At 32.9% G+C, this 25,376-nt stretch overlaps 1 pseudogene; it reads right to left on the bottom strand.

The window, feature by feature from the left end:
• Positions 1 to 8,757: 8,757 nt before the first annotated feature.
• Positions 8,758 to 9,179, bottom strand: LOC141548822 (small ribosomal subunit protein eS24 pseudogene; annotated as a pseudogene).
• Positions 9,180 to 25,376: the final 16,197 nt, after the last annotated feature.

The following is a 25,376-nucleotide window of genomic DNA, read 5'->3' as shown; positions in this document are numbered from 1 at the left end:
ACATGGATGTTTTCAACATGACTCATTTACCCCAGAACAGCAAAATGACAAGAAATATGAAAAGTCCTTCATAATTAAAAATGCAGCAATAAAGGCACTGTCTTTATCCCATGCTGAAAGTACTTTATTTCTTTCATAGGAGGGACTTATGTGCACTTAGATTACTGTTTTCATTACTTAGTTCAGTCCAAATATTTGAGGCTTCTGTGATTTTAGAAATGAAAGTTGAAGTATAAACTTGTATTTTACAAAACTGATTTTAAATTCCATGTAATCAAATTAATCTGCTTTTTATGATTGTTTTTATCACCTTTTTACTTAAGAAATATCTCCTAGGGACAGCTAGGTGGTGCAGTGGATATAGCACCAGCCCTGAAATCAGAAGGACCAGAGTTCAAATCTGGTCTCAGACACGTCACACTTCCCAGCTTGTGACCCTGGGCAAGTCACTTAATCCCAATTGCCTCAGCAAAAATGAAATAACATAAATAAACTATCTCCTAAAAAGGGACCCGAATGTTCACAAATGTTTGTGGCAATCCTTTCTATAGTGGTAAGAAAGTGGAAACTGAGTGGATGCCCATCAGTTGGAGAATGGCTAAATAAGTTATGGTATATGAATGTTACGGAATATTATTGTTCTATAAGAAACGATTAGCAGGATGATTTCAGAGAGGCCTGGAGAGACATGAACTGATGCTGAGTGAAGTGAGCAGAACCAGGAGATCACTGTACATGGCAACATCAATATTATAGGACAATGAATTCTGATGAAGGTGACTCTTTCCAACAAAGAGATGATTCAGGCCAGTGCCAATGATCTTGTGATGAAGAGAGGCATCTACACCCAGAGAGAGGACTGTGAGAACTGAATATGGATCACAATATAACATTCTCACTCTTTTTGTTGTTGTTTGCTTACATTTTGTTTTCTTACTCATTTTCTTTCCTTTTTGATATGATTTTTCTTGTGTGGCACAAGAATTGTACAAATATGTTTACATATATTGGATTTAACATATATCTCAACATATATTAGATTGTTTGCCATCTAGGGGAAGAGATGGGGGGAGTGAAGGGAAAATCTGAAACACAAGGCTATGCAAGGATCAATGTTGAAAAATTATCTGTGCATATGTTTTGAAAAATAAAAAGATTTAAAAAGAAAAAAGAACTATCTCCTAAGAAAAATAATTATTTCTTTCTTATATTAACAACCAATTATTGAGATTAAGATTTTTCTTTCTATTTCCTCATTTAGAAATAAATTCCTGTAGGTTAATACAGATGGTCTTTAAAATACATTACTGACTTTGGTCAAAAATTTACCCCACCAAAAAGTCTTATCTAGGGTGAAACTGTTACTCTACCTAATCAGAAAAACTTTACAAAAAGAATCTAATTTAGGTGAAATCTAGAATATTGTATTCTACCCAAATTTAGGTAGGGTATAGATTCTTTGCCTACATTTTAGGAAGCTGAGGGTGATCTGGGAGCAAGAGTGTCATAATCCAAACCACATTTCCCAGATCCTCATTAGAATAGTCCCACCTTTCTTTACAATTTCATGGAATAATTGTTAACCAATCACAGTTGATTGGCTGCCTGTGGGGAAAATCCAATCATCCAAGGACATATAAATGCTAAGAGACCTCTATGATTTTTCTTTCGTTTAAGGGAGATGGCGAAATGACCATACTTTTATTAATTTTTCACAATTGGCTAAACTGTTAATTATCCAGAACCTTTCACAAAATTTTCATTCAGCATATTACCTAATCATACCTGAGATGCTTTTCATATTGTTTTTATTGCTTTTAAATAGTTTGACCTTATATATTCAGATGCTAAATTCTATTTTGAGGTTACCATGATATATGTAATTTTGTTCTACTACTTTACAATTTTTTCAGGAGCTCTAAACACAGGGAGGTTGTCCCCAAATAATTTACATTTTAAGTTTTCCCAGACTTTGGATCATTTAATTCATTTTTTCCTGATTCTTCATTAATAGTCTATTCTACTGAGTTATTTCCATATTTTTTGACCAGGATCAAATATTTTTAATAATTCTTGCTTTATAATTCAAGATCTAAATGGGCTATTTCGCCTTTTTGTTCTTATCTTTTTTCATTATTCCCCCTGATATTTTAAACATTTTATTACTCCAAATGAATTTTGTCATCATTTTGATTAGCTCTATAAAGTACGCTTCTCATGTCAGTTCAATTTGTATAACACTAAATACTAAAGTATATACCAAAGTAATTTCTCTTAAATTCACAAGCTATGAGCAATACTAAGAAATAATCCTTTCAATTATTTGTCATTTTAAATTTCTTTAAATCATTCTGTGTCATTGTATTTATGTCTTAAAATATGTTTTAGTAGGACAGCTCCCAGAGTTTTATGCATTTTATTATTTAATGAAATTTCCTTTTTATTAATAGACCTTTAGATTATGTTATTACAATCAGAAATGTGATTGATTTTTGCAGATTTGTTTTGTATTCTGCTACTTCTCTGATGCTATTAATCATCTTTAGTTTTGTTATTGATTTTCTGGGGCTTTCTGTGCTGGGAACTATGGGGCCATCAATTAAGAATTATGTTATCTCCTGTTTGTTTAGCTTTAAGCCTTTAATTGCTCTCTTATCCTATCACTATCTCTAGAATTTCTGGAAGTGCCTCAAATAATAGTAGAAAAAGGAGACATCCTTGTTTTACTAGTCTTTTAGTCTTTTTACTAAGAAGCCTCTAATATTTCTCCATTGGAAATAATGCTATTTTTTGTTTAGACATCACATTTTATATGATTAAAATGGTCTTTTATGATTATGTTTCTTGAAATTGTTGGTACAAATGAGTTTTCAACTTTGTCAAAGGCCTTTTCTGCACCTATGAATATAACATATTTTGGGGGTGATTTATTTTTAATGAGATTAAGTATGTCAATAGTAATTTTAACATGGAAACAACTTTATATCCTTGGTAAAATTACAGGTTGGTCATAGAGTATAACTTTTGGAGACATTAAAATTTTATATTGATATTAATTGATATTCATTTTCAGGGATTAGCCATTTTGTAGCCTGCTCCACTGCATGCCAGCTCTACATGGATCATCATGTCCACTTCCTCTCAACTTGCAACATGAACTCCACCCCTTCATCAATCATCTCTGACCATTCAGTTTTTGCCCTATTTTGGCAGAGTGAAAGATAATGACAAGAGACATATATGGTGAAACATAATATACTTAAAGGCAATACAATGAAACACTTTTATATTTTACTATCAAATATATATACATATATACAAAAGTATAGCATCTAAATTCATTTTAAAAAGCTAAAATAATTGTGGCCTTCATAAAACATATATGGTTAAGGCAATGACATTTTGATATCTAATCATGTTTATTTTTTCTTTTTTTCAACAGCCAATCCCCAAGTGAAAAACAGTCAAGGGATATGAATATGCAGTTTCAGAGGAAGAAATTAAATTATTAATAAGTATACGATCCCACATTAAATCAACTGTTGGGTATCACTTTTCATTCCTAAGACTAGCTAACATGACAGGATAGGAAAATGATAAATACTGGAAAAGATGTAGGAAAATAAATACACCATTGGTAGACCTATGTACTGATCCAAAACTTCTCAATACTCTTTGCTACTATGCCCCCAAAATCTATTAAATGTACATGTTTGACTCAGAAACATGACTAGTAGGTTGATAACCGAAAGAGATCATAATAAAAGACAAATGACCCATGTGCAGAAAAATATCTATAGCAGCTTTTTCCTTGATGAGAAAGAATTGGAAACTCAGGGGATGCCCATCAACTAGGGAATGGCTGAACAAGTTATGTTAGATGAATGTGATGCAATACTATCGTAACACAAGAAATGATAAGGGGATCATTTCAGAAAAATTTGGGAAGACATATGAACGTATGCAAAATGAAGTAAGCAGAACAAGGAGATTGATTTATATAGTACTAGCAATATTGTAAAAACATAAAAAGTCATAATCAGAATAATGTATACAAAATTAATCACAGGTGAAAGGATAGGAAACAATAAGTTAAGAAGAGGAAAAATTCACCTAAAATAAACAAAAAGAACAAGAGGCAAACCAGACAATTATGATATCAAATATAGAGATAAAATGCCCTCATAAAATGAAAGAGATTGTCAGAAGTGAATTTTTAAGAAAACCAAAAAATTTGCTGACTATAAGAAATGAGATGTGAAAATAAGAACATATATGGAATGAAAATGAGAATATGGAAACAAATTTATGATACATCGTTTGATTCTAAAAAATAGAATTTGGGAAAGTCTTGTGAGACAAGTGAAAGATACTTAATGACAAGAGACATATATGGTGAAACAAAATTATAGCTAAAGGCAATACTATGAAACTACTTTAATATCAAACATATATACACCAAAAGTATAGCATCTAAATTCATAAGAAAAAAGCTAAAAAAAAATTGGAGTGAGAAGCTCTAAAATGGTGGAAAATCAATCTCAAAGTTATATCAAGAGTCCAGGCATGAGATGATGAGAACCTGCATTCCTGGGAAGTACAAGCCAGTGTGCTAGGGAATTTCTTAGAGACCTTTTAATATTTCATGGATACATGGAAAATATAGGTCCATTGATTCTCATTCATTCTTTTTATTTGATTGACTCATCTTTCTTTTCCAGTCATATAGTTCTTTGAAAACACCATTTATGCTACTTCTACTACTAAAGTATTGCAGCTTGTTCATGATCACAACATATCATTCCTTTTTTAGCCACCTCACATTTGTATAGCCCTTTATCTTTTTCAATTCACATTCAGGTTAAACAACATTATTTAAGCTCTTACTATATACACAAAACTATGTTCAATTTTGGCAAGATACAAATTTGGATAAAACAGGGTCTCTGACCTCATAGAGTTTATTATTCTCTTGAACCACTGAAAACATTTTTGAGGTAAATACATACAGTAGATCTACTTTTCTCTAATTTATACTGGAGGGAAATTAGAAAGGTAAAGTGACTTCTTGTCATATAACTAGTAAATGGATAAGGTACAATTACAAATCAAGTCTCTAGCTTGTAAGTTTATTGCTCTATCCCTGAGCATGCCCTCCATATATAGAATATGCTCCTTCTTCTTGCGTCTTGGTTTTCCTGGCTTCCTTCAAATCTCAATTAAAATCCCACCATCAATAAAAAGCTTTTCCTAACCCCTCTCTTCTTAATCCTTTCACCCACATTCTTTATAATTTCTAAATTATCTTTATAAAGTTTGTTTCTTCATAGTTGTTTGCATGTTTTCTTTCCCACTGGATTGTGAGATCCTCACAGACAGGTTCTGTCCTTTGCTTTTCTTTGTCTCTCCAGCACTTAGTACAGTGCCCAGCACATAGTAGGTGTTTAACCACTTTTTAATGACTGACTTTACCATCCATGCTTGCGTGTGAGTATCTATATCCATATTTATCTATCTATAGTACCCATAAAATCCTTTTCTGGGTACTATGATACTATATTAAATGAGTATCCCTTCAGGTCCTGATATTGTACAAAATACTATATTAAATACTGATAAAATAATTCATGTTCTTAAGGAGTTTAGATTTTACTTGGGAGGGATACAAGGTATATACAAATAAGTACATACCTATGTTTTCATTCTTATAAAATGTACTAAGGATTTAGGGGACATATAAACTCCAACTGAAACTCAAGGATTATCTTTCTTGATATTTTTTTCTCTTTCAACCTGGACCTAAGCCATGCTATCTGGTGCAGATCAAAAATCTGTCCATCACATTACCTTTTATCAGTAACTTAAGAAAGGGTATACCGAAATCCATCTCTTGCACCTTTTCTTAGGACTCATTAGACACTGGAGAAGGAACATTTGATTGCCAGGAATACCAAGTCACTCTACTGCTTTTTGTAGTAACCACGTTGCTTTTGTTTCAGATAATGCAGCATCAATGACTGAGAAAAAACCAATTTGTTTTGTCAAAATTCACTTATTGCACGCTGTGGGTATTTCTCCATTTGGCAGATTTATGCCTTGTATTAAAACTAAAAGCAATGTCATTGCCTATTGAAGTACTTATCTTTGACATTTACTGTCACTCCTCTAGCAGCTCAAAGGACAACAACAGCTTAATTTTTCCATTTTGTTGATGTGAAATTACTAAGCCACTACCAAAGCTTGCTCCCCTCCAGATATTTAGCATCACAATGTTAATGGCAGGCATAGACATGGGGCTGGTTATGCTATCTTTTATAACTCATGTAATATCCAGGAGAAATGTATGGGAAAAGGAGGTGCTTATTTTTGGAGAAAAAAAATTAAGTGAAATCATCCCAAAGGAAACAGGTGATACTCTACAGGAAGAGACAGAGTCATAGTAAGATGGCCTAGAATACTTTGGTCAACGGATCTAACTCTTTCTTGGAATAACTCTGCTTAGAAAGCAGTGACTTTGGCTTTTAAACATCAATTAAATGTGGAATCTTTCAAGCAAAACTAATATTAATAAAGATGTATTTTCTCTTATAGATCATCAAGTCTTTTAGGAACTGATTTGAAACACATACCTTATAATCCCCAAACCTCTAGGATATAGTAATGTCTTGAAGGATTTCTTTTGGGGAACAACTCTGAATCTCTCAAAAAGAAAGAGCTTATGATAAATGGCCAAAGGGAATGAATAGGTAGTTTTTTGATGAAGAAATCAAAATTATATATAGTAATATGAAAATTCTCTACATCACTGTTATTCAGAGAATATGCAAATTAAAACAACTTTGAAATATCATCTTATATTTATCAGATTGAGTTAAATGATAGCAGCAGAAAATGACAAATGTTGAAGAGGATGTGGGGAAATGGAGACATTAATACACTGTTGGTACAACTGTGCACTAATCTAACCATTTTGGAGAGCAATCTGGAATTATGACTGAAGAGTCATAAAACCATGTATACCTTTTGAAACAGCAATGCCACTATTAGGTCTGTTTCCTATGGGCATTAAAGAAAAAAGAAACGAACCTACAGTTTCTAAAATAATTATAGCAACTCTCTTTGTGGTAGCAAAGAATTGGAAATTGAGAGGATGCCCATCAATTGGGGAATGACTAAATTAGTTGTGGCATATGATTGTGATGAAATATTTCTGTGTTGTAAAAAAAAGGAGCTTCTGGTTGATTTTAGAAAAACATGGAAAGACTTGCATCAAGCAATGAAAAATGAAGTGAGCAGAACCAAGAGAATGTTGTACACAATAACAGCAATATTATTCAAAGAAAAATTGTGGACAACCAAGTTTTTCTGAGTGTTATAAATACCCAAATCAACTATAAGGACAACATATTTCAAGAAATTATTAAATAAAATTTCCCACAAGCTAAAATAATCACTGAAACAATCCACAAATCACCTTCTGGAAGAGATCCCAAAATGAAATTTCCAAGAAATATTGTATTCAAATTCCAGAATTATGAGTTAAAGGAGAAAATACTGCAAGCCATAAGAAAGAAACAATCAAAATATCAGGGAGTCACTGAGACTACAAAGGACTTAACAGCTTTGGAGGGTATGGAATATGATATTCCACAAGGCAAAGAAGAATGGACTCCAAATAACTATCAACTACACAGCAAAACTGAGCATAATCTTTCAGGGGAAAAGATGGACATGTAGTCATTTCTGATGAAAAGAACAGAAGCAAACAGAAAATTCAGTCTTCAAATAAAATACTCTATAAAAGTATAAAAAGGTAAATAGAAAAGAAAAAACAACATATTATTTAAAGGTAAAACTGTTTATATTTCTACATAGAAAGATGACACTTGTACCTCTTGAGAATTATATCTTTGTTAGGGTAATTCTAGAAGGGGTATATATATAGAAGGTAAAAAGAAATTAAAAAGTAGGAAAAGGATTATACTGAGAGAAGAGGAAAGCAAAATGGGGTAAATTATATGACATGAAATGCCAATAAGACCTATTACAGTAAATAGAAAGAAGGCAGGAGGATGAGCATTATTTGAACATTAATTTCATGAGTTTTGGCTCAAAGAGGGAAAAACATACACACTCACTTGGGTATAGAAATTTATCTTACGCTATATGGAAATAAGAGGAGAGAAGGAAAATAAAAGAGATGGGGTGGACAGAAAAGAGAGAAGATTGAGGGAGATGGTTATCAGAAGCAAAAAAAAAAATGGTAAGGATAGACAGGACAAAAAGAGAGGAAAAAAGTATAAACAGAGGAGAAAATAGAATGGAGGGAAATATATGGTTGGTAACTATAGCTGTGAATGTGAATGGGATGAACTATCCCATAAAACAAAAGCAGATATCAGACTGGATTAAAAACCAGTATCTTACCATATGTTATTTATAAGAAACACATATGAAGCATGGAGACACACACAGTAAAAGTAAAAGGCTAAAGCAGAATCTTTTATGCTTCCACTGAAGTAAAAAGCAAGGTTAGCAATCCTGAGCTCAGAAACAGCAAAAGCAAAAGTAATTCTTATTCAAAAGATAAGGAACTAAACTACATTTTACTAAAAGGTACCATAGACAATGTAGTAATATCAATATTAAACTCATATGCACCAAATGGTATAGCATCCAACTTTTTAAGTTTTTACATAATTCATTTATGCTGATGAAAATCATTATCATCATGGATAAAAATCACCAGAGTGCCTTTTATTCTTTATTTTTGCCAGCACTGACATTTGCCTTTGCAGTACCCCCAACTTTCTTCATTCTGTTCTTGTATTCCTTTTGCTGCTTTCTTGACGTCTTTTTCTTCTCATACAGGCTATGCCTTGCAAGTCTGTGCTTTGGTTCATTTTTCTTAGCATAGTCAAGGGAATCATAAATCATGCCAAAACCTGTTGTTTTGCCACCACCAAAACAGGTTCTGAATCCAAAGACAAAAATGATGCTTCATATATCTTGGTCAATTTTTCTGTAATTTGAGTCTCGGGCACCGTGGCCTTTTTAGGATGGAGGGCATCTATAACCACTTGTTTATGCTGAAGAAGTCTCTTTGTCATGAACTTTCTGGTTCTGATGGTTAAAGTGTCCTTCACTCTTGGAGCATAGCTCTCAGCTAGTTTCAGCATCAAGAGCAGACAAGAGGATTCCAGGAGAAGGGCTGAGAGGAGTCAAGAGCCAAGTGGAAAAATGGAACATTTGCAAGACAGATGGTGTCTAGCATCCAAATTCTTAAAAGAGAAGTTAAGTGACTTATAGGAAGAAACAGACAGCAACACTATACTAACTCCCCCCCTCAAAATCAGATAAACCTAATCACCAAGTAAACAAGAAAGAAGTGAAAGAGGTGAACAGAATTTTTTTCTTTTCTTATTTATTCAATATTTCCCCAGTTAAATTTAAAATAATATTTTTACATTTGTTTTTTTAAACTTTTGAGTTCCAGATTCTCTCCCTTATCCCTATCTCCAGACCCCTTAAGAAACCACAAGTGAAAATTTAAAAAAACATTCCCATAGAAGTCATGATGTGTAAGAAAACATAGATCTCTCATCCTAATTGATAAAAACCCTCAAGAAAAATTAAATTAAAAAGAGAGAGTATGATTCAATATGTATTAAGACAAAATCAGTTTCTTCTCTGGGTATGGATAAAAATTGTCATTATAAGTCCTTCAGCATTGTACTGCTGAGAAGAGCAATCATTTACAACTGGTCATTCTAGAACATTGCTATTAATTTGTAGAGTACATTTACTTTGCTTGAGTCCATGCATAGAGGACATTCCAGGTTTTTTTCTCACAGTATCCTTCTCATCACTTTTCACAGAACATAATTATTCCATGACAATCACATACTATAATTTACTTAGTCCTTCCCCAGTTTATGGGCATACCCTTAATTTTCAATTCTTTACCCCTGAGAGAAGCTACAGATATTGTTTACATATAGCTAGCCATTAATAGTAGTGGTATTGTTAGGTCAAAGGATATGCATGAATTTATAGACCTTTTACATTTTTTGATCACTTAACAATTGGAGCATGGCTCTTATATTTTTATAAATTATATTATATATTATTCTATTTATCACATATAATATAATAATATAATAATGTGTATATAATATATAATATAAATATATGTTTTATAAACATAAAAGCCTAATTAAGTCCCTTATGATATCACTTTCCTGATTATCTCCTTATGCTTCACCTGAGTCTTGTATTTGAAAATCAAAATTTCCGTTCAGCTCTGGTCTTTTCATCATGAATGTTTGAAAATCTTCTATTTGATTTAATGTTTACCTTTTCCGCTGAAGGATTATACTCAGTTTTGCTGGGTAGCTGATTCTTGGCTGTAATCCTAGCTTAAATGCTTTCCAGCATATCCCTAATAACCCTAATTGGTTTAAAATTGGGAAAGGAGTACCACAAGGCTGTATATTGTGATCTTATTGATTGAACTTATAAGCAGAGTACATCATGTAAATGCTAGACTAGATGAAACAAAAGCCAGAGTTCAGGTTGTCTGGAGAAATATCAAGAATCTCTGATATGCAGACAATACCACTCTGAGGGGAAAGAATGCAGACTTAAAAAGCCTCAAGATAAGGAGAAAGAAGAGAGTTCAAAAGCTGGCTTGAAGCTTAACAAAACTAAACCCAAAGAACTAAGGTCTTGGCAACTGGTCCCATCACTTCCTGGAAAACCGAGGGAGAAAAAAAGGAAGCAATTTCAGATTTTATATTCTTGAGCTCAAAGATTACTTACTGTAGACAATGATTGTAGCTATGCAATTAAAAGGCACTTGCTCCTTGGAAGGAAAACTATGAAACATCTGGACTGCATATGGAAAAGTAGAGATATCACTTTGTCCACAAAGGTCGGTATAGTCAAAGCTATTGTTTTTTAGATAGTCGTGATGGCTGTGAGAAATAGAATGTAAAGAAAACTGAGTGCTACAGAATTGATACTTTCAAATTGTACTGGAGAAGACCTCTGAGAGTCCCTTGGACAGCAAGGAGATCAAATCAGTCAATACTTAAAGAAATTAATTCAAACTACTTCACTGGAAAGTCAAATACTATAAAGTTAAAGTTCAAATACTTTGGCCACAGAATGAGAAGATAGGACTCAATTTGAAAAGATCCTGATTTTGGGAAATATTGAAAGCAAAACAAGAAGGGGATGGCAGAAGCAATGAACATGAGTTTGAACAGATTTCAGAAAATAGTGGAGGTCTGGTAGGCTATAGTCCATGTGGTTATGAAGAGTTGGAAACCAATGAACAATTGAACAACAACACAAAAAGATAACAGTCTTGTTCTGCTTGGTTTCAGAAAGCAGAGTTTAAAAGTTATAGAAGATGTTGACATATAGAATCCAAAAGAAAACTATATTAAAGTAGACCAGGCTGCATTGGGAGGTACTGAGTTCCCCCACATTATAAGACTTTAATTAAAGACTGGAGGACAAGTTATGGGAGTATTTTAGAGGTATTGGGCTGCTGAAATGGTTTATCAAATCCCTTCCAAGTCTGAGAGTTTGCTGTAGCATGATTTTAAGAACAGAAGATGTTTGTCCAGTCAGCAAGATGACAAACTTTTGGTAATGATCACATATGCTAATGTATTATTAACCTAGAACTGGCTTTTATTTTGCATAATCACAAAACTTCCATGCTTTAACAGGACATTAATTATAAGCAAACTCTATTGAATGTATTGAATAAAACCAGCAGTTTCTTTGTGAGCCAAAATCTCTCTTTGCAGCTATAACCTGATACTGCTGTTTTGTACTTTTAGTGCCTGGATTTTTGCAAACATTTCATCACCAATTTGTAGAAATTGGAGCTGATGAATAGCAGTATCTTCTCTACAAAGAAAAACTGATAACAGAATGTACCCCTATACAAAGTATACTTGACTTGGCTTTGCATTATGGGGAGCTGACAGAAAAGCTATTAAAGTGATGCTGGGAAGAAGGTTCAATGACTGTGCTTGGCCCTGTGCTGTTGAACAACACAGTGAAGGAGGTAAAAAAGTAAGTGGTTAGAAAAACAAAAATATAGATAATGTGGTGTCTCTGAAGCCAAAAGCTGGAGTAATACTTTAGGAAGAGATATTCAGTAGTGACAAGAGCTAAAAAGAGGCAAAGGAGGATGAGAACTGAAGAAAGACCATTTGATTTGGTGATAGGAAGTTTTAGAATGATACAGGAGAAAACCTTATCTCAAGAGATTAAAGCACTGGAGATAAGTAACTGATAAAGGAAAGGAAAGGGAGTAGTAACATTTTATAGAGGATATGTATTATCAAAGAAGGAGGATGGTCAGCTACACACTGATCTTCTATAGGCTATATGGGAAAGGTTCAAACAAGAAGCACATAAGAGAAAGAATGAATGAGTCTTGATCTCTACTAGCAGAAGTACACACACCCAAAAGACTGCTGATCTGAAAAGCTCCCAAATAATTGAACACTTTCTATCCCATCAAGATAACATTTTAAAAATGAATTCATTTCTATTAATGAAAAGGTTGAAAAGGAAAGCATCAAACATTCGGTGTCTTGCAGCATTGGTTTTATTTTATTGATCTCTTCCACTAAAAGGGAGGGAATACATCCAAAATGATGTGTTTCTGGAAAAGTGGCATTGATGGAAAGGCACTTTTCAAATAAAATTCTTTATTGTAATACATTCTTCTCTAAAGGAAATTAATATTCAGAGTGTCTAAGTGCTTTCTGGATGATTTTAAAAGAAATGTTTCATAGCATTTGTCAGTCCAAGAAATGATATGTAAATTGGTTTTAATGGCAGGTAATAAACTAGATCATGAGGAAGATCAGGTCAGGAATATTACTGTGGCATTATTGAAACCTTCTTCATTGGAGGAAACCAGGTTTACTTTAAGCTTCTAAAAGGCCCTTTTGACAATTTAATGGACAGAGTATTTAAGCACTTTCAAGAAAAGTATGTTGAAATGACAATTAAATTATATAAAGTGGCCCTCTCCTACCTTTTCAGTATTTTTATACCTTATTCCTCCCCATATACTGTGTAATACATTGACAATGGCCCTCCTGTGGTTTCTTTCACAAAATACTCCATCTCTGTCTCTAGGCATTTTTGCGGGCTGTCATGTGTCTGAAATTCTCTCTTTCCTCATTTTCATCTCTTAGATTCCTTGGCATCCTTTAAGTGTCCAGGAGAATCCCATCTTTCCAATCCCCTTGATGCTAGTGATTTTCCTCTATGGGTTATTTTCAGTTATCCTGTTTAAATATGCACTTAATTTTCCCCATGCATTCTACCCTATTAGATTTGAGTTCCTTGAGAACAAGATATTTTTAATTTTTCTCCTCCAGTATTTGGCACATAGTAAGAGCACAATAAATACTTGGCAACTTAGATTGCCTATATTTAAAATGAAAGTATGATCCTTTGTCTCTATCTTTACTCCTTTCACAATGTGGCTTCTAATTTTGCCCTTAATTTCTCCTTTATACAGGCTAGCAAATCATTACTCTAATGTTTGGGCTTACTCTTATAATGCTACTACTCCTTTCTTGGAGATCTGAGGTGTCACAGAAATATAGCAGTATATCCTAGTAAATCATTATTGCTAAAACTGATATATACATATATATATATATATATATATATATATATATATATATATATATATATATATATATATATATAAAATATATACATGTATTTATCCGTGTATACATATATATAGATGTATATATATATATATATATAGATGTATATATATATATATATATATATATATATATATATATATATATATATATATATATACAAATATATATACATTCTCACATATGAATTTTAATCATTTGAATAGGATTTGGTTAGGGGTAGAGTTGACAGGATTGTGAGTCATATAACAGAATATGGCTAGAAAATATTTTTCTTCTACAACCTATAGATAGCCTTTACACACCTAAATTTTGATGAAATCTGAAAACTATATTCCAGAACTTGCCATCAAAATGCTTTCTCTGATGCCTAAGTGTTAAATTTTTTTTTTTTTTTTTGCGAGGGAGCAGGAGGGGGGAGGAAACAAGGTGGAGTGGGAAAAACTAAATACCTGATAACTGAATGTATTAAATTAAATTTAAAACATACTTTTAAACAAGTATCAAGTACACTGAGAGGTTAAGTAACTTGTTTTTGGCCACACAGTTATAATGTCTCAAAAGTGACACTTGAACCCAAATCTCTAAACTCCCAGATTACCACTCTATCTACTAGGTAGTACTACTGCTACTTTAAAACTAGAATTCATAAATAGAGATGTCCCCAGTCATCTCTGCATTTTATCAATATTCCTTGAATTGTATTATCATATTTATGGTAAAGCTCCCCATCTTCTACCCATCCCTCATAGCAATACCTTTCATATAGCCTTTTCTTTTACTTTATTAAAAGATTTTTTTGGGGAACTAAAGTACTATGGATCCCTAATTGGCAAAATATGCTCTTGAATCTAGTTTCCAAATGGATCTATACATATCGTTAACTCTCATGTGCTCTTCAATTCCCTATCACAGTCTATTCATCCTGGGGAACAAAGGTTCACATTAATGAGATTGTGTGGGTCTACATAGGAGTTCAGTTTGTAGCCACAAAATAGAGAAATTTTAATTGGCCTCTTAAGGAATTAAATTTGCAAACCCCACCACCAAACACTAGACTCATTTGAAGTCTCTGATAATTTTGTAACTTCTTTAAAATAATGAATCATTCATATTTCTGAACCTGTTAATATTGCCTTGTAGGCTATGTGACTAATTTAAAGGCACTCCTCCACTTCCCTTTCTATTCACATATTGAAATGACTGAATCCTTAATCTTCTAATATGCATGTGGTACAAGGGTCTGTACTTGGTCCTCTTCTCTCTTCAAAAACTCCCCCTTAGCAAATCAGATTAGATGTGTGTGATGAGGAAAAGTAAGGAGTTAAGGATGATGTCAAGATTACAGACCTGAGAGCCTGAAGAACAGCAACACCTTTGCTAAAAAAAAGTAAAATTTGCAAGAGGAAAAGGGTTTGGGTGAAGATAATAAATTCTGCTTTGGACATGTTGACTTAGAGACTTTTTGAGATGTCTAGTTTAAAATATTTAGTAGACAACTGGCAATATGGCACTAAAATTCAGGGATATACATATCTCTTTGAATCATCTGCATCAAGATGATAATTAAACCTATAGCAGCTGAAGAGTTTACCAAGAAAGGGGGCAGAAAGAGACAGAAGAGGGACTGTGCCCAAAACTTAGGAAATACCTAAGGAATTCCTTAGGGAACATGATATAAATGATGACCTCACAAAGAAGAGTAAGGAGAGGTCAGATAGGTAGAAGGAGATGCGTCATAAAAACCCTGACAGAAGAAAGCACCTAAGAGGAAAAGATAGGCAACATTATTAAATGCAGCAAACAAATGAAGGAGATGTATGGACTGACAAACTAGTAAAATGGATTTGGTTGATCTTGAAAATCTATGCCAAAGAGTACTAAAGTGAAATGAAATAGCAAAGGAAAAACCAACTACAATATATCCCCTAAGCTGAATAACATATAAGGATAGGAACTGACTCTATAATTTCTTAGCAATTTTTCTGCAATTTGTTGACCTGGAGAATTGTCTATTAAAGTGAGAGATTTTAAATTAATTGTGCAGAATCATTCAGCAAGTATATGACAGAAGTGAAACTTGAACTCAAACCCCCCCTGGTTTTTAGGTCAGTTCTCTATTCAACATCACTGCACCTCTCATATATCATATAGAAAACATATCAGGATGTCAAGTTAGAAAACTGAATGTAGAAATATCCAGAAATTCACAGAAGACAAAAATCCAAGAATTGAGTCACACAAAAAGTCACTTGGCCATGTAGAATAGTGAGCAAAATAATGAAAAATAAAAATAAAAATAGTGAGAAAAAACAAAAACAAAAAAACAAAACAAAACAAAAAAAAAAAACAAACAAACACAAGATTTCCATCCATTGTGACACTTAACTTCTTTCTTGTTTTTCCTTTTGTTACTATTATCTGATTCATGAATTTGAGAAACCATGCACTGATTAGTTTTAAAAAAAGAAAATATAGCCAAAGTATTTTAAGACTGAAAATGCAAAGGCACAATTCACAAGAAATATAAATTAGTTGATGAAAATTTCCTAACTACATGCTGAAAATGGATCTGTGATTTCATCTAGTCAGGAATTCTTTCCAAAAATGCAAATTGTAACCCACCTATACATCTCTTATCTGTGTTCTCCCACAAGTTTAACATAGGAGGTCAACTCAAGAGATGGAGGCATCCATTGCTTTCTCCCTACATCAAGAAGGTCCTGATGAGAACCCGGTATGCCAACACGTCACCAAATTATATCAAAACAAAGCTGAGAACTTAAATAAAATGGATGGATATTTCTAAAAATACTTAATGTCCAAACTAAGAAAACAAACAGATGAGATCAATTCACAAAGGAAGTCTCAAAGGGTTTTAAAAATAACATTGATTGAGTGAGATGATTTCTTTTTTTTTTTTTTTTTTTGAGTGAGTGAGATGATTTCTAAAGGAATCCTATCAAATATTTAAAGAATTATATATGAGCAAATTGTATCTATGGGGCCAATAGGAGTGGCAGTGTGGTGCAATGGATTTGAAATGAGGGGAGGAACCGAGGCTCACACCCTGGCACTGACACTTACTATGTGATCTTGGGCAAGTCATTCATCATCCAAGACTTCAATGCATTCAAATATAAAATAATAAAGTCAAACTATATAAAGTCCCTTGTACCTATAGATCTATGATATTTTGTTGATCTTGATATCCAAACAGAAAAAAAACCAAACAAACTATGGTTCAATATTACCAATGGCTAATATACTAAAAATATTTAAGTAGGAGAAATGAGGTAACATCAATATATATTCAGAAACATTATTCACTTTAATCATATTGGATTTCTATGAGGAAGGCAAGATTGGTTATCCCACATTAGAAGTACTATAAACACTAATCATATCAATAACAAAAAATAATGAAAATATTTTAATTTATTGATATAGAAAAATGTTTTATAAAATAAAACTATAATCTGTCATAAACAGGATGTAAATAAAAGTACTTTCCCCTAATATTATCAAAAGTCATCTATTTAAAGTCAATGATTAGAGCTTTATTTATAAAAGAACAAAGAAACTTTCCCAAAAAAGATATAGATTGAGAATTCATACATACAGCCTTCACTTTCTGAAACAGTGAGATATATGCTAGACATAACAATGAGGATAAAAAAAAGAACATAAAGCAACAATAGGCAAAAAAGAGGTAAAATGATCTCTATTTGCTGACTGTGTGATGGTTTACTTAGTGAACTCCAGAAAATCAGCAAAATAAGAACCAGACAATTAGCAGCTTCATTAAATAAACAGGATTCAAAATGAATTTGCAAAAATCATTAGTTTTTCTTTATATTAACAATAAAAACCTGAGGGAAGAGGAAAACAATTCCACTAAATATTTCAAAATGCATTAAATATATGAGAATTACCTTAACAATACAATAAAGGACTTATGTAAAAAGATAAAACAACTTTTCACAGAAATAAAGGAAGGTCTAATCAGCAGGAGAGAGATTCAATTTTCATTGCTGGGCCACATCAATATAGAAAACATGATAATATTATCCAAATTAAATTTAACACGGCAGCAAAAGAATGCCTTATACAATAAGATAGCATAATAACAAAATTCACTGGGAGCAACAAAAGGAAAAGATTATCAAGGGATATAATGAAAATAACACAGGAAGGTGGGAATCTTCAGGTTAACACATCTCAAATTATAGTCCAAAAGTATAATCATCAAAATAAATTCATATTTGATAAAAATGGAAAAGTAGATCAATGGAACAGATTGACAAGTAAGACCCAGTAACAAATATGGACAGCATTCTAGTGTTTGAAAGCTTAAAAACACATGTCTAGGGGAAAAAGTTTTGCAGAAAAACTTTTAGATTAGCATTTTATTATAAGATTACAATAGGAACATATTGTATTATAGTCAGGACCTAAATTTTATCAAGGAACAACATGTTGCTACTGGGGAAATGATAGGAATATTAGGGCATATGAGAATTCTACCTTAGAATTTGTGATTTAATCAGAAAAGGAAGGATTAAGTAAGAAGCTGTCAATTTAAATATGCCAAGTTAAATCATTGAGAATAACTACAATGTAGGAAGGAGATAGATATAGAAGTATAAAGGAATAAAAATACAAGAAAAGAGGCTAGTAATAAAAAACCATGGCTTCAAATGTTTATAAGCAAATGCAGAGGGAATGAAAAAGAATTAGAGATCCTAACACAAGATAGCAAATATCACTTCATTGTTACTAGTGAGACTTGGTGGGATAATATACACAACAAATTTATGCTCCTGAAAGAATATACCTTACAAGAACAAAACAAAACCAAAAACACTGGTAGAGGTAGAAAAAATGGTGGTAGAATACATTTTTTTTACAAAGACATACTCAAATGAAGAAACTCATATGAAGAATAATAGTGGAAAGCTTTAGGAATAACATATAGGTGAATGAATATCAAAGGTGGCACTTTCTCTTTTTATTTTATCTATTCTATTTTTTCTTTCCCATTTTCTAAAAGAGTTTTTTTTATTAATTTTGATTTTACAACACACATATTTCTCGATATATTCTTTTCTTTCCCTCTCCTGGAGAATCATTCTTTATAATAAATAATTTATAATAAAAGACAACAATGGCAAAAGGAAAAATTCAGCAAAACTGATTGATATATTGAAAATTATGACCTTATACACAATGGTCTAGATTTGTATTCCCCACCTCTGCAAAGAAGTAGGGAGACATATCTTCTCATATCTCTTCTTTGGGGTCAAGCTTAGCTTATAAAAATCCACAAAATCCGATTGCTTTGTGACACTTGTAATTATTGTATGTGTTGGGATTTTTTGACCTCTATTTACTGGACTTCATATGAGTTCTTGTATTTCCATGTTTTCCTGTGTTCATCATGTTCTTCATTTTGTATAGCACAGTCATATTCTATTTACATGTATGTATTATAATTTCTTTACCCATTCCCAAATTGATGGACAGATCTACTTTGCTTCCAATGCTATATCAACACAAAGAGTGCTGCTAGAAAATTTTAGGTGTATAGTGAAATTTTCTCTTTGTCAATCTCCTCCTTGAGCTAAGTACCTAGGGTTGAAGTCTTTGGGTACTTTATTTGAAAAACTACAAATTGTTTTTCAGAATGGTCAAAACAAAATCACATTAGTGTGCCTCTTTTAACAATCCTACAAACATTGAAAATTTAATCTATTCTCTCTTTTACCAATTTTCTAGATGAAATGAAGTAAAAAAGCTAGGTGAAGTGAAATGTCAAGATTATTTTGATTTGCATTTCTTTCATTACTAGTGATTTAAAATATTCTTTAATATAATTAATAGTTTATAATGCTATTTTAAAGAACTGTATACATTCTTTAATCACTAATCTGTTGAGGAGTGGCTTTTGATCTTATATATATTCTATTCATTGTCTATATATATATCAGATATCAAACACTCAGAGATGTTGGATAAAATTAATTTTTTCACAGTTTTTCACTTCTCTTTTTATCCGAGACACATTAGTTTTATAGGTGCAGAACTTTTTCAATTACATGAACTTAAAATTATTTATTTTATCTTTTATAATTGCATCTTGTTTGGATATAAATTCTTACTTTATCCACAATTGTGAAGGATATGTGATGTACTTCTACTTGTTTAGGCTATGATATTGTATAATATAGTATGACATGTTTATCAAAGGCTAATTTCTGCTGGACTACTTGCCAATTTTCCTATCAATTCTTATCAAACAAGGTAATTTTGAAAGGTAATTTATGTTATTTTGCTTATCAAATATTGAGCTAATAAGTTTCACTTCTGACTCTTGCTTATTTAGTCTGTTCCACTGTTTGTTTCTATTTTTAACCTGTACAATTTTAAAAAGTTGATGTTTAATAATACAATCTATACTTTTCTTTTTTTGCTTTACTTTTTCCTAGTTCACCTATTCAGCTATGTGTGTCTCATTTTATCGTATTATTGTCAGTAAACAATGTGTTTATTATTTTTATCTTTTTATACTCATTTGAAATATCTCTTGCTATAATCAATTTTCGTAAATAGGACCAATTTTTGTAAATGTTTCATGTAGTAGTGATTAATATGCATATCCATTACAAGACACTATAAGAATTTTAGCTTTATTTCAACATTTTCTCAGTTACTTCTCTATAAGATTTGTGCAAATCTATAAGAAGTCATTAAAACTTCTACTATTACTGTGTAATTAAGTATATCTTTTTTGAAATTCAGTTTTTTTTTCTTGTATGAATTTAGAAATTCTGTCATTTGGAGTTCAAGGAGTCAGGAATGAAATTTAGAGGGAAATAAAGATATGAATGGCCTAGATGCTCTATTTAAATAGAAGTTCTGGGAAGAACTAGATAATCAAAGGAAAAGACCACTGTGGTGGAGGATACTTCTAGTGTGAGAAGTTCAGGAGCGACATGAACTTCCAGGGCATAGAGCTTGCTGTGGCATGGTAGAGAAAGTCTGGAAACTGAGGAACCAATGAGCATACAATTTTAATCATTATATTAGTTTGTTGTCTATGGTTCCATAAAAGATTATTTCTTTACCTCTGCTTATATTGTGAGTTCAAATTTTTGCTTTCCTTGAAAATATGGCTGTATACAATGCTTTATTTTGATTCAGAGGTTCCAGCTACTCATTTCTGTTCTATGTACATCTTTGATTTTACATGTTTTTCGTAAGCAAGAGAATGTGGATTTCTTTTTGTTTTAATCCAATCTTAAACCACATTTAACCTCTTTCTTCGAACTAATTTCTGTTTTTGTATTGTGCTTGGAACATATTAAGTGCTTAACTTGACCTAACACACTGCCTTTGTAAACATTGTCCCTCATCCCATTGCAAAGGCTATTCAACAGTATTAGAATCATACATTTATGAGAGAAGGAATGACAATAAAAATAGAGCTTTATGTCCATATAAAAGGATAGAGCTTTTAGTGCCACATGATCACTCTTCCATTTTCTATGCAATTTCTTCTTTGCTTTCATGTGCTCCCATACTTATTGGTGGTCACTGTTACAAGGAACTCATATTTCCCTTGTTCTGAAACAAAACATTTATCATGGAGCCACAACGTTCTCTAAAGGATTAGAAGCACTACAAGATCCTCACGTTCCATTGCAAACAGATTCCTCTTCTGATAGTTTTTATTTTGGGATGTCTTTCCTGACATGATTGTGAACTATTTCAGTGAATATTTTGACCTCTTCTTCCAAGATATATGGACAATTTTCTTGATAATTTTTTGAAAGATGCTGTCCTGGTGTTCCTTTTATTCATAGCTTTCACTTAGTTCAATGATTGTAATACTGTCTTTACTGTATCTATTCTCCGAGTTGTTTTTCCATAAAGTATTTAACATTTTCTATTTTTTTTTCATTCTTTTGTATTTGTTTGATTGATTCTTGATGTCTCACAGAGTCATTATCTTTCACTTGCCCAACACTAACTTTTAAGGGAGTTGTTTTCTTCAATCAGCTGTTGTACTTTCTCATTTATTTAGTCAGTTGTACTTTTTAAGGAGTTGTTTACTTCAGTGAATTTTTGTATCTCCTTTTCCATTTGGCCAATTCTACTTTTTAAGCAATTATTTTTGTTTTCTAAGCTGTTGATTCTTTTATCATAATTCTCTTGCATCACTCTCATTTCTTTTCCAAATTTTTTCTCTAGCTCTCTTATATGTGAGCTCTTCCATGAGTTCTTTCTAGGCTAGAAACTACTTCCCATTTATATTTGGGATTTTGCCCATAGGTGTTTTGACACTATTGTCTTCTTCTGAGATTTTGTCTTGATCTTCCCTATCACTGTAATATATTTCTATAGTTATTTCCCCCTCATCTTTACTTTTTACTTTCTTTTAAATCTAAGCTCTGCTCCCATGGTGGAAGGGACATTGTCTCTGGCTTCTTGTGCCAGGCAATGCAGGTCCTGGCTGTTTACATGGTGGAGAACCGATACTTCCTTAAGGTCCATGGGATTGCAGGTTTTTTTTTTTTTTCTGTTGTGCTAAGGGCTTGGGACGGAGGATGTCTGGGGCTTCCGGAAGTTCTAGGGATATGGCAGCTTACCTGGTGCTCAGCTGGAATTGCAGTGTTGGTATTTGGGGTATGCTGAGGCTGGTGGGCTGTTTCTGCCTTTCCCAGGGGTCACATTGAAGTACATGGTGCTCTATTGGTGGCTGCCTGTTTTGGGGGATGATGCTGAACAGCACATGGACATTGTACAGCTAAAGTCTGTCTATCCTCTGGCTCTGCTAAGGCATGTGATGGGTCCTGGTGTTGGGGTTTGCTTACTTCACTGCACTGAGGCTCAGGATCGCCTTGTGGTTTGCTAAGGGTTTGTTGTTATCTTGCTGGGACACTTTCTGTTTTGGACAGTACTCCCTTTTTACTCAAGAGAGACAGACTTTTTCTGTCAATCTTCAAAATTTCTTGGGTTGAATGATTGTTTCAGTTCATCTTTTTGCTGGTTTTACTATTACAGGATTTTTTTAGGGGTGCTATTTTATGGTTGTTTGGAGGTAAATATAGGAGATTTATAACAATTGTCTCCTTGATCCTTGCTTTTAGATATTTTGATATCATTTCCACCTGATTTTAAAATATATTATCTGTTGATATGGCTCCTTGTACTATAATTTTAAAATCAGATTTTCTTCTTTAATTATGTAGCACAAATTTGATTCTTTAGACAAAAGTGTATTATCTATCAGCATTTTCTGAATCCTCCCCCATTGATGCTATTTATACCATTGCAGCTGTACTATAAAATTGCTTCAGTTCCCTGTCCTGTTAAGGTTTTTCCCTTTTATTTGCATTGGCGCACACTACAAGTACCTTCTGAGGGGACAGGACTGGCCTCAGGTGGATTTCATTTTCCCTTCTTTTAAGGAGTACTTTCTGGACACTCAATCTGATCCTCTTATTATTTACTTTTCTAGGTGAGATTACTTAACTGCTACTGCATTTCTGCAGAGTTGGGGAAAGGTCAGGCTGGTGATCTTAAGAATAAGATCTCTATTCTTGGGTCTAACTAAAGACTGCCCCAAACAGCTTGAAACCTAATTCTTTCCACTTTCTATTCTACTCAATCACTCCCACACTGCTGCATAAACCTCCTGTGGCTGGACAGAGTTGACATCTGTCATTTTTTTTTCACTAGGGTAGCAACAGTTAGGAAATAGAGGGTTCAGCCAGATTCTCTTCCTAAGAAGGAGAAATCTACATGAATCCCAAAGCATAAATTCATTAGATGCTTTGTGTGTTCTGCCAGAGTGTAAAGACAGGGAGGGGAAGTCTGTGATTTTGTTCATGATTAAGATTCTTTACTATTAATCCATAAGGTATTACCTTGTTAGGCTTTTTGATTTCATATCTTATAGATTCAGCTCTAATAGACCTGCCTCTGGTACATAATTTCTCTTTCAGGTATTTTTTTGGGGGGGTGTTTTTTTTTTGTCTTGGTTTTCTAGTTTTGGAATAAATAAAAAAATGTTGCTCCTCAATTTTCTTAGTCACATTATCTCCCAAATAGCAATTCTTATGTAATCTAAGTGCTTCTAGGGAGAGAAAAATGCATGATGGAAAATTACTGCTGGTTGCGAAAGAACCTCAGGGTTACTGTGCTGAGAATGAGCAATGGGACTGAGGTAGAGTGGGGGGGGGATAGGTAAGTGGATGTTGAATCTATGTAGGTGGGGAAAATATTTAACTTCATTTTCAAAGGAGACAGAAACAATGACAATTGGAGAGATGAAGGAAGGGGAGCCAAGAAAGACAAAGGGAGGAAAGTGCTAGCTGGCATTTTGCAATAGAAATTCGAGACTACAGTGGGCATAGCTCCAGTGACCATAGCCTTTGCTAATTAAAAACAACAACAAACTGAACCTCTAATGTTTGAGTGGAAAAGACTAGAGTTGCTGACTATTTTCACTCCTTGAAATCAGCAAAAGGAAAATGAAGGTTTAATCCTTACCTCATTTTCCCCTGTGCCTGTAGCCAGCAATTGTTTTTGAGATGAATTCTCTATTTCTTTAAGCTGTTCTTAATTCTTGATGTCTTCATACAAAATTATAACTGGGTATATTTGCTTTGTGATCTATGTATATCCTTGATAGCATAGGGGCTGCTATAGCAGGAATTAGTGAATGGATTACGATGCACATAGAAATGGATTCCAAACTTTCTTCATCTAAACTTCAGGGAAGTAGGCATTCTTTATTCTTTCTCTCATTTTTTTATGAAAGGTTTTTATTTTCAAAATACACACATAGATAATTTTCAACATTCACCCTTACAAAACCTTGTGTTCCAATTTTTTCTCTCCCTTCCCTCCACCTCCTCCTCTAGATGGCCAGTAATCCAATATATGTTACATATAATCCAATATACATACATATTTCCACAATTTTCATACTGCACAAGAAAAAGCAAAAAGGAGAAAATAAGGAAGAAAACAAAATATAAGCAAACAACAAGAAAAATAGTGAAAATGCTATATTGTGATCCACACTCAGTGCCCACAGACTCTGGGTGTAGATGGCTCTTTCCATGACAATACTATTGGAATTCTTCTAAATCATCTCATTGTTAAAAAGAGTCCCATTCAACAGAATTGATCATCATATAATCTTACTGTTGCTGTGTATAATGTTTTCTTGGTTCTACTTACTTCAATTAGTTCATGTAAGTCTTCCAAGGTCTTTCTGAAATCCTCCTGCTGGTCCTTTCTTACAGAAGAATAATATTCTATAACATTCACATACCACAATTTATTCAGCCATTCTCCAATTGATGGTCATCCACTCAGTTTCCAGTTTCTAGCCACTATAAATAGGGCTGCCACAAAAACACCTTTTTCATATGACTAGAAATAGTTTAAATTTCTTCATCTGAAAATTGTCTGTTCATATCCTTTGACCATTTATCAACTGGAGAATGGCTTGATTTCTTATAAACTAGAGTCAATTCTCTATATATTTTGGAGATGAGGCCTTTATCAGAACCTTTAGCTATAAAAATGTTTTTCCAGCTTTTTGCTTCCCTTCTAATCCTGTCTGCATTAGTTTTATTTGTA

The sequence above is a fragment of the Sminthopsis crassicaudata genome, chromosome X, assembly GCF_048593235.1.
Source record: "Sminthopsis crassicaudata isolate SCR6 chromosome X, ASM4859323v1, whole genome shotgun sequence".
In the NCBI taxonomy this organism is placed as follows: domain Eukaryota; kingdom Metazoa; phylum Chordata; class Mammalia; order Dasyuromorphia; family Dasyuridae; genus Sminthopsis; species Sminthopsis crassicaudata.
The sequence above is the reverse complement of the archived record's forward strand: the minus strand, read 5'-3'. Positions and strand labels throughout refer to the sequence as shown.